Consider the following 11,487-nt stretch of genomic DNA (forward strand, 5'->3'; position numbering starts at 1 on the left):
GTTGCCATGGATCTGCTATGTGTGTGCTTGTGCTTTCATGTATGTACATACAAATCCTCACATGTGTGAATAAAACCTGCCATCTAACACCATATCGGTCTCTGTAATCCACATTCCAGGGCATTGGAAGAAAATGGGATCCCACAAGCTTGCATATAGTTTTTGGAGAGAATATGTCTCCTGACATACATAATCATACAATTACCTGTGTGCAGAGTTATGGGAAAGAAACAAGTCTGTAAGCATCTGTAAGTGTGGAAGTTATCTGCTGGCTTGGTTTTTGTGAGACCATTGGGATGACACCACTGAGGTTGTTCATACAAGTAAGTGTTCAGGGTAGGACTCTGCAAGGCATGGCTGTCCCAGCCTCTGGAGGCCAGGCCCTTCGACAGAGGGTCTCAACCAGTGTGATCTTTCCTCACCATTCCACCCACTTTAGACCATGGGTACAAGAAGCCCTGCCTTGCCTCTGGGTTTCAGGAGAGCACACCTGTCAGCACCAGGGCCATGGTAGTTCCTTTTACTTCTCTGCTTGTTGTGTTTCAGAAACAGAAAGATTGCTAGTGTACATGGAGGCTTTTGCAAGACAGATACCATTACAGGAGGTGAGATTAAAGAGTTAATTAAATATTATTGTGTTTGGTTAGTGATAGGATGTGTGCAACAAGAAACCATGGGAGAGTTCTGAGCAGAGAAGTGGCATAATCTTGCAGAAAAGTTTCAGTCTGTATATCAAAGAGAGACTGTAAGGAGGGAAAGGCAGTAATGGAGGGTCCATTTAGAAGCTATGATGATAACAGTGCATTGTTACTAGAATGATATATATGAAGGGGAATGAGAAGTGAAGGAATTCCAAGTCTCTTTTGAAGGTAGAAATGACAGTATACATGAATGTGGGATGAGGTTGAGAGGAATACAAAAATGTCTCCAAAGGTTTTGGACTGAACAAGGGGAAGGATGGAGTTAATATTTCCTAGGATGGGGAAATTTATGGGAGAAGTGGATATAATGGAAAGGGAATCAGGGACTTAGTTATGTGTATCATGAATTTGAATTTAAAATGACTTTCAGAGACCCAAGTGGTGACATTGAATAGACAATGAAATATGAGCCTGGAGTCCAGAGAGAGGACTGAGCTTGAAACATTAATGTGTGATTCCGTTATATGTGGGTACGATCAAAGACATGGATAGAACTGTGTATGATTCTTAGCAAGTGAGCATAGGTGACAAAAACATGTCTGAGAGGCCAATCCTAGAGCCCTGCAATGCAAAGAAGTCAAAGCAGTGACAAGTAACTATCCATGACTCTGAAAAGTAGCACACACTGAACCAGAAGCACAACCAACAGTCAGAAATTTCCTGTAAACTAAGGGAGGAAAGTATTACAAGCAGGAGGAAGTGATCAACTGTCAAATTCTACTTTTCAGTCAAGTAAGACCAGTACTGAGAAATGATCACTAGGTTTAGCAATATGCAGGTTATTTGGGGACCTTGAGAAGAGCTATCTCCATGGAGTGGTGGAGACAAAAGCTTGAGTGGGGTGGGTTCAAGAAAAAACATGAGAGTAGAGAAAGTTAAGAAATCAAGAACAGATAATGATTTTTTAGGAACTTCTGTGTACAGGGCAAATAGAGAGATGATGCAGTAGATGGAGTGGGTTGTACAGTTAAGGTGGGGTGTTTTGTTTCTTTCTCATTTTTTTGTTTGTTTGTCTTTATTTTTTGCATGGGAGACTTTGTGGAATGTTTATGTACTGATGGGAATCACCCAGTAGAGAAGGGTAAATTGGTGATGTAGGAAAGAGCGCAGGAAGCATTGCTGGGATCATGCACTGAATAGTCAAGAAGGGGTATAATCTAGTGGCCAAGTGTAGGAATGGGTTTTGATAGGAGTGTAGAGAGTTTATCCACTGTGGCAAGAGGCAAAGAAGAGTATCTAGTTACAGATGCAGGGAGGTGAGAAATTTTGTAAGGCTTTTCTTTACTTTCATGTTCTCAATGTCATCAGTTGAGACTGTGGGTGTTCCAGTAGCAGATGGAGATTTGCAGAAGATAAGATGTGAACTGCAATGTCTAACATGGAGTGATTAGACAGCGGATGTGCATGAGGTCGCACTACCATATTCTTGACACTATTCTAGGCACAAGAGATGCAGCCATGGGAATGCACATTTGGAGCATATGTCCACTCATGTGTGTTAGTTTGGTAACAAGGTGGGGCAGGAAGAGGTATCTGGTATCTGGTCTCATGCCCAGCTTCAAGACAAAGGACACATATTCTGGGCAAAACACAGACCTTGGCCTCCACATAAAACAAAATTCATTCTGACTACCCCTCACCCGGAAGCACAGGAATGGAGGATGGGGAGGGGGCTGTGTTGAAGCACTGCGGGTCCTAGTGGCCTATTTTTTTGCAGCTGAGAGTTAAGGTATTTTCCTCCTAAGAGTCAGTCACTCTCCAATAGATACTCCAGTAACCTTTGCTGTTAAATGTCTGGCTCACCCTCTTACTCTGTCTGGCTCCTGGTTGCTATGGCAATGTGGCCAGGAGCACTGCTCTCCCAGTGTAAATGAGTGGAAGCCTGTGAATGTAGACAGGGGTGCATTGTGGGGACAGGGGAAAATTCTCGAAGGCAAGAATAGCCTAATATACTTAGGTCCTTTAGTGATTAACACCTCCCACAGCTCCTCCATTAAGCATTTACAGCACCATTCCCAGAAGCTATTCGAGGTAGATTGCAAACAGGGAGCCTTAAAGCAGATAGCAGAGCCGTTTATTAGTGTCATTTCCCAGAAAAAAATCCAATTTGTTAGGAAGATTTCACTTGCTCATGTTCCAAAGGTGGTATTAGTGTGCTTTTACTAGTAGTGCTCTATCTTACAGGATTGCTTAGCACCAAGCACTATGAGAACCTTAAGTATAAACTTGGTAACTTAATAGGAACTGTGGATACTCAATGAAAAGGAAATGCTCCCTAATGTGGGCTTGTGGCTAGGGCAGAGTTAGCCTAAGGGCACAAGCCCCTCCAATATCCGATTCAGACATTCATCTTTAATAAGGGACAACCCTCCTTATTCTCACTCTCTTGTTTTCCTTCCATGAAGCACATGGAGACAAAGATAAAGTTAGGGTTGGGGTTTTGTCTGAAGTTCTGAGTTGCTCATATACCCCTTCTCTCTAGCTGAGAGCCTCTTTGTCTCAGTTCCGTCAGTCTTGCTCAGCCATCCAGGTTTCCAGACCCATAATCAGCTTTGAGTGTCAGTGTCCAGATGCACAATGGGCTAATTTGCCTGGTGGCAGGTTGCTACAGCAATCCTACCAAAAGCTTTTCTTCCTGAATGAAATGAAAAGAGCATAAAAGAAGGGCGGGTGGCTGTCCATGTGGAGGAGGGGGAGAATTGTAATTTGAATATCCTAATTACAGTAATTAATAGACTTTTGAGATTAACAGGCCAAACTCACGGGCCTAGGCAGCAGGGGACTTGACTGGGAAAAGAGAGCTTCAAACAAGTAGAAAATGGCCTTTGTTTCATTCAAGAAACTTCTGTAGAGTAAAGCTGAATGATAAAAAAAAGTGTCACCAGATTAGGAGTAGGATTCAGGGTGAGTTCAGTAACTGGCACTATTTAAATATCTAGATGCAAATTCTTTCATTTGAAACATGTTGGCAGGGAGGTGTCCAGAATTATTTTCTTGGGAAGAGAATGGGCCTGGTGCCTCTCCCTCTGGCTTGGTGGCTGAGTGCACATGCCAAAGTGTTGACATCCTGCCCATGGCTCTTATGATGTCCAGGTCGGGGATGGTTTGAAGCATTCAGCTTCTCTGCTGCCCACCTTTTTGCAGCTAAGTTCTGCCTTGGATTCTTTCTTTCAGCCTCTCTCCTCCAGCTAATATTCTGGACTCTATAATCAGCTTAGGAGTCTAATGACTCAGTCATGGCTTAATTTGCCCTAGCTACTGGTTGCTGTGGTGATGCAGCCAGGAGCTCTGCTCACTAAGTTAAGATAAGAGAGAATCTGATGTAGGTGGTGGACAGTGCATGGAGAGGGCCAAGATTGAAGTTGACAATAAGCTAATTACACTAACTGATAGGCTTTGCTGATGAAAAATCCATAAATACAGGCTCCAGGGCAAAGGTATGGAGAGCTTACCTGAGAAAATAAAGTGTCAAGCATAAAGGAAAAGGCTTTTACTACATCCACTTTCAAGAAGCAATCCAGAGGAAAAGAAAAGGCTCTATCTGCTCAAGATCAGAGGATATGGGCCTTATCAACACACAGGCATATTGGGGGATTAAGTTCCTCATTTGCAAGAGTCTAGGACTCAGCCATTGTCAGTCATGGCTGTTTAGATGGGAAACTGAGGCTCAGAAGTGGAAAGAGACTAGAACTAAATCAAATGCTAGGTTAGTAGAAGAGCTATGACTGGAGTTCTTGGCCCTGGATCACCATGCCAGAGCTCTCTCTATGACCCCAACTTGCCTCCAGGTGGAGCCAAGGATGATCAAGTGCCTCATTTTACAGATGAAGACATGAATCTCAGAGAGGGGAATCAAACTGCCTGGGTCATACATTTTTTTCTGGGATGAGAACACAGTTCTCCTTGCTTTTAATGTAGATCAGGTAAATGGCCAGTCAGTCAAGAATTAGGTCAGAGACAGTGGAAATAGACAAAGGAGCACCTTACTCTACAGGGATTCTGCACAATTTGTAAGCCAGGGTAGGAAAGATTCTCAGTGATTCTAAGTGATGTGAAGGGATGGCTGCCATTAACAGAAAGAGAGAAAGGAACAAGGAAGAAAAAAAAGACACACACAAATAAAACTCCCCTATTTATGACTGTGATTTTCTTTGGAAACAGTCCCTTCCTTGAGCAGCAGCTGGAAATAAGATTCAGAGGTTTTTCTCCCAGAATATCTTGCTAGAGAGCCTAGGGGAGTGTGATGCTAATTTGCAGGTGTCGGAGAGCACCCCTCACCTCCATCAGAATATAGATGAAAAAACGAGTATACCAGAGTGAGGAAATGGCATCCCAATATCAGACTGTGGTTAGAGCCAAAGCTGTAAGTGGATCCCAGCCCTCATGATGACCTTGCCAGGGTTCTGTCTAGCAGGAGTATAGGCAGCAGGAAGAGCACTCTCTATGTGCCAGGCACTTCCATAGGGAAAGTATGATTACACCTGGGTGTCAGGAAACATGGTGGTAGAGAGGCATACCCCATGCACTTTCCTGAAGGGACCTGATTCCCCTTCCTCTGACCTGTGGGCTAAGGATACATGGCTCCAACCAGGAATACTTTAAAGTATAGCAGGAGAAAATGGTAACTGTGATCAGAATTGACATAGAAGAAGTTCAAAGCAAAAGGTGATAAGTTACCACTGGGGCCTTGTGAAAAACCTGGTTGATGTATGCAAAGAACTAGAAGGTTTACAAGGATTACTTTAATAACAATATTAGAAACACATGAGGTTGGGGAAATCGTGGAAACTGGATCAAATTTAGGAGACTTAGAGTCCTCCAGGGAAATGATAACCACAGGAAAGAGGAGACATGATGCAGGAGGGTCTCTGCAAGGATTAGCTGAATATTGATATATGGAGGGGTGGGGACAGCTGGAAATAGATCCTATGTGGATAACTGGAAGAGTATTGGGGCTGTTAACAGAAAATGAGAAGAGCAAAGGAGAGAGGAGGAAGAAGACAGGAAGAAGGAGAGAAAAAAGATGAAGACAAAAAGATGATGATGAAGAAGAAAAAAGTAATGAGGGATAAGGAGGAAGAAGAAGGAGGTAGAGGTGAAGAAAGAAAGAAGAGAAGGGAAGGAAAAAAGACAAAACCTTGTCCCCCACTGTGATATTTGCTTGAAAAAATACAAGACACACAGCATGGCCTACCCTTACAGCAGCTAGAGCTGATCTATAGGTGTATATGTGTGTGCACACATATATGCACACACTTATAGAAAAGTGGTTGATACCCTGGCTGTTACTTCTGTCCTTGAGAAAAGCCCTTTCCCTCCATCCCTTGATCCCCACTTCTGCTCCAGTTAGAGCCTCTTTCTAGAAATCTTTCTAGGTTTCTGGCCTGTCCTACTCCTGATGGGCAGTACTGTTCCTTTGAACACAAAGCAGAGCCATTCTGAGAAAGGTAGTCCTGGAGACCCCCATGAACAGGCATGCAAACCAGGAGCAGACAGATCTGGAAGGAGCAGACAGCTAGAGGATGGTGCAAGTGTGCATAGGCAGATAAGCAGGGAATGTCCACTGGTCTACAGGTGGGAGCTGCTTTCCCCTCTTTTTCTTCAGCACAGCAAAACAGCCTCTTCAAACCCAGAAACAAACTATAGATTTCAGTCATTTCTCTTGGGAGGTCATGATATGAGAATTGCCAAGACCATGGTGGCAGGAGATACTCTTTCTCTCTAACTTACAAACAGGGAAGAGCTAGACATGATCAGTATGAGGCACTGACAATGTGTTTAAGTGAGAACTTATGAGGGACAGTCCCACGGTACCTTTAAAATTCTCACCCAAAGTTCTCCCATAGTCCTCTGTGTTTCAACATTTTTGTCATCTGTGATAGCCTACCTTTCTCCCAAAGGCTTTCAGTTGTCTGTAAATCAGAGCTCAGGAGAACATTGGCTACCCTTTGAATCGTCAATGAGGTTTTGGTACACTAAGTGTTAATTCGTGAAGGGCAGTTTGCCCTCAAAATCTGGACCTTAATCTCCTGATTCTGATCCCTAGGAAGGCATGGAGGAAACTGTCCTGCAGACCTCACCAGTGGGTGTATCTGATCTATCTGTTGCGAGACTGAGGACCATGGAAGGTTTTCTCTTATGCAGGGTGTAGAACTGGGGGACCACACAGGGCCAGGAGATGATCTTGAAAGAAAACAAAACCCTCCCTTGTCACCCGGAGGAACTTTTGCAAATCAATTTGACATCTGTTCCTTTGCCATCACATTACAAATGTGGATTAATAGGGCAGCAATGGGCATTGTTACAGAGAAGGTGAATGTGTGAGTGGTGCTCATGACTCCAGGACTATTTCTGTATAGAACACAAGAAGCAATTTGTTAGCAAAAACTCTTGCAGCATCCTGTAACAGAGAGCAATGATAGTGCAAGATAGATAATCCAGGAAAAACAGTTTCACATGATTTAGGGACAGAGACAGGCACAAAGCAAATTAGCACAGGAGTAGCATTCAGCACATTTAAAGAAAAAATGAACTATATGGCTTTAAGGTAATCAGCCCATAACATCTGACAAGCTACTTGCCCATTAGTCACTTAGTAGCCTTCTTGGTTACCAGATCAACAGAACACAAAAAGATGATCTTCCAGTTCCAAAATGGCAGTATAAAAGCAACCTGGCTTAACTCACCTACCCTTCCTGAGTAAACCAAAATCAAACATACAATGCCGAGATTGTTGCCAGCAATATCCCAGAACTCAAATATGAAGATTAGGCGGTTCCGGGGGCAGAGAGAAGTGAAAAAAATCCAAACAGATAAGAGAATTAGATTTCTACATCTGAAACAGACAAACCTCAATCTGCCCTGCACCAAGAATGCAGAAAATTTTCCCCAAACTTATGTGTTCTACACTGGAATATCTGAGATCAAGGCAGACAAACAGCTTCTCCACCATCTTGAGTTCCCTGGCAGGAGACCTGATCCTGCCTTAAACCACGGGAAGCAACACAAATGTCCACAGGGAGAAATATCCCTGAGGACAGCCAGGCACAAGGGGGGAAGTGGGACTTTATCACCCACAGCCCTGAGAACTCTGCTCTGTAACTCGGCCAAAAAGGACATCATTCAGAGTGGCTGTTCAGCAGCACCATGCTGTTAGTTGTTCATTCCACAGGGCCCCTGGGCACAACCCCTCAGCCAGCTTTTCCACACTATCTTGCATCCCATTTAAGACCTCCACCTTTGGGGATAAACAATGCTAGGATCTGTTACTAAACCTTAAGCAAACCATGGCTTAAGGTGCCATCTAGTGCCAAACAAAAAGGCAGCAAGCCAGTGGGGCAGGGGACTGGGAGGAAGAAATTCAAAAATTATAAAAAACTCTAGCAAAAAAAAAAAAAAAAAGCAATAGAAAACAAAACAAGCCAGACAGAGAAGAATGGCACAAAAAGCTAATCTGTCGATGTGAATAAATAAACATACATTCACTAGGAACAATAGAAAACAAGATACCATGACTTCCCCAAATGGTCAAAGCAAGTATCAAGTGATGGACCTTAATGACATGTTAATACTGAGCTCTCTGACCAAAAATCCAAAATAGCAGTTTGAAAGAAACTTGATCTCCAAGGTAACACAGAAAAGGAATTCAGAAACTTATGAGAGAAATTTGACAAAGAGATTGAAATAATTTTTTAAAATTAAATAAATCATGGAAGTAAGGAATACATTTGCTGAATTGAAAAATTCATTAGAAGCTCTTAACTGCAGAATGGATCAAGCAGAGGAAAGAATCAGTGAGCTCAAACAACCTATTTGAAAATACAGTCTTGAGGACAAAAAAAAAAAAGAAATAAAGATCACCTATGAAATAAAGAAAATTATTTCAAAAGACCAAATCTAAGAATTATTGGTGTTCATGAAAGAATTGAGCTAGAGGAAGGGGAAGAAATCTTATTCAAAGAAACAATAACAGAAAACTTTCCAAAACTAGAGAAATATGTAAATTTCCACTTATAGGAATGTAAGAGAACACCAAACAGATTAACCCAAATAAGATTACTCCAAGGAATATAATAATCAAACTCTCAACAGTCAAGTACAAAAAGAGGATCCTAAAAGCAACCAAAGAAGTAAATAACATGTAAAAGTCCTTCAGTTCATCCAGCAATAGACTTCTCAATGGAAACCTTAGACATCATTAGAAAGCAGGAGTATATTCAAAGTACTGAAAGAAAAAAACTGCCATCCAACAATCCTGTATGCTGCAGAGCTATCCTTCAAGTTGAGAGAATTGAACACCACCAGACCTGTCTTACAGGAAGGGCTAAAAGGAATTTTTCTGTCTAAAAAGAAGAAATGCCAGTGTACAGAAAGAAAACATTTGAAGATATAAATCCCACTGGTAAAATTAAGTATACAACTGTAAAACACTCTAATTCTCTAACCGTGCTGTATATTTCACTCAAAACTCTATTATAAAGGTTAAAAGACAAATTTATCAAAGCTAATAATTGCTACAGTAACCTATGAAGAGATGGGCAATATTAAAATATGTAAATTGAGACAAAGAAATGTCAAAATGGGTTAGATGAAGTTAAATTGTAGAGTTTTAATTTTTAGTTTTTTCATTGTTTCTATTCTATTTTTGTGATCTGAGGTAAGTTGCCACCTTCTAAAAATAACTTGTTATGTCTGTATGATGTGTTTTGTAAACCTCATGGTAACTAAATGTGAAAAACTGTAATAGCTACTCTAAAAATAAAAGGAAAGAAATTAAAACATACTACCTCAGAAAATAACCACAAAGAAATACAGTAAAAAAGAAAGAAAGAAAGACATGAGTTACAAAACAACCAGAAAACAAGCAACAAAATGATAGTAGTAAGTCCTTACTCATCAAGGTAACAATCAATGTAAACAAACTCAATTCTCCAATTAAAAGACATGAAGTGCCTTGAATGGATAAAGAAACAAGATCCAATTATCTGCTGCCTACAAGATTCTCATATAACATGTAAAGACACACATAGTTGGAATGTGAAGGGATTGGAAAAGATACTCCATGCAAGTGGAAGCTAAAAAAGAGGAAATGTATCTATATTCATATCAAATAAAACATACTGCAAGTCAAAGACTCTACAAAGAGATGAGGAAAGTCACTATACAAAGTCAATTCAGCAAGAGAATATGACAAGTATAAATGTCCATGCACCTGAGAGCAGAGCACCCACGTATACAAAGCCAACATTAATATCTCTAAAAGGAGAGACAGACTACAATACAATGATAGTATGATACTTTCACACCCCCCTCATTAATGCATAGATTGTCCAGACAGAAAATCAGCAAAGAAACATCAGTATTAAACTACACAATAGACATTAAAGGCCTAAGTGACATTTGCAGAATATTTCACACCATTGGTGCAGAATATATTTTCTTTTTATCATCACATGAAACATTCTCCATGTGGCTTAAGATAGACAAGTCTCAACAAATCCAACAAAGTAGAAATTATATCATTATATCATTTCTGTCCACAATGAAAACAAACTAGAAATTATTTACAAGGGAGACCTCAGAAATTATACAAAAACACGAGAATTTTGAAACATGCTCCTGAATGACAAATGGGTTCATGAAAAAAATTAAGATGAAAATTTTAAAATTTCTTTAATCCAATGAAAAGGAGAATATAACATCTCAAAATCCATGGGACACAACTAAAGCAGTACTAAGAGAGACGTTTACAACAATAAATGCCTAGACCAAAAAAAAAAAAAAAACTTCAAAAATATAACCTAACCATGCACCTCAGGGAAGTACAAAAGCAAAAACAAACCAATCCAAAATTAGTAGTAGAAGGAAAGAAATGGTAAAGAACAGAACAGCACTAAATAAAATTGAAACTAAAAACAATACAGAAAATCAACAAAGTCATTTTTTAAAAAAGATAGAGAAAATTGACAAACCTTTAGCTAGACTAAGAAAAACAGAGAGAAGACTCAGATAAATAAAATGATAAATGAAAAAGCAGACATAACACTTGAGACTCCAGAAATACAAAGAATCATTACAGACTATTAAAAATAACCATATGCCAACAAATGGAAAACCTAAAAGAAATGGGTAAATTCCTAGACACATGTAATTTACCAAGATTGAACCATGAAGAAATAGAAAGCTTCAAATAACCAATAATGAGTAATGAAATCAAAGTCATAATTAAAATTCTCTCATCAAAGAGAAGTCTAGGATCTGATGGCTTCACTGCTAAATTCTATCAAATATTTAAATAACTAATACCAACTCTCATCAAATTTTTCAAAAATTAGAAGAGGAGAGAACAAATTCAAACTTTTTCTACAAAGTCAGCATTAACCTGATACCAAAATTGACAAAGACACAACAACAACAAAAAGACATTTAAAAGATCATTCACCACAATCGGGTGGGATTCATCTCAGGGATTCAAGGATGGTTCAACACATACAAATGAGTAAAAATGATACAATACATTTACAGAACCAAGAACAGAAGCCATGTTATCATTTCAATAGATGCCGAAAAAGCATTTGATAAAATTTAACAACCCTTTATGAAATAAAACCATCAATAAACTGGGTATACAAGAAACACACCTCAAAATAATAAAGGCCACTAAGACAAACCGAGCCCACATCACACTGAATGAAGAAAAGTTGGCACCCTTTTCTCTAAGATCTGGAACAAGAAAAGAATGCTAACTTTTACCACATTTATTAATTATTATATGGAGATCCTGGCC

Source organism: Pongo pygmaeus, chromosome X (genome assembly GCF_028885625.2).
Source record: "Pongo pygmaeus isolate AG05252 chromosome X, NHGRI_mPonPyg2-v2.0_pri, whole genome shotgun sequence".
NCBI classification, from domain to species: domain Eukaryota; kingdom Metazoa; phylum Chordata; class Mammalia; order Primates; family Hominidae; genus Pongo; species Pongo pygmaeus.